Raw genomic sequence first — 230 nt, 5'->3', positions numbered from 1 at the left:
TGTCCGACGAAGGGCCCCTTGGCGCCCAGTTGTTTAAGCCGCGTGCGCTGGGTCCCACTGGGTCGGCACACAGGGCGGGTCCTGAGGTCGGTGGGCACAGCCGGGGTCCTTGGGGGAGGGAGAGCGCACACTCTCTTAGGAGATACATCCGGCCGATTTTTTTTTAAAAAAAAAACACAAAAGTTGGCGATGAACTCAAGAGTAGAAGGGGGTGCCATTCCTAGCCCCGC

This window comes from Myodes glareolus, chromosome 16, assembly GCF_982192425.1.
Source record: "Myodes glareolus chromosome 16, mMyoGla1.1, whole genome shotgun sequence".
NCBI classification, from domain to species: domain Eukaryota; kingdom Metazoa; phylum Chordata; class Mammalia; order Rodentia; family Cricetidae; genus Myodes; species Myodes glareolus.
This window is presented reverse-complemented; position numbering follows the sequence as displayed.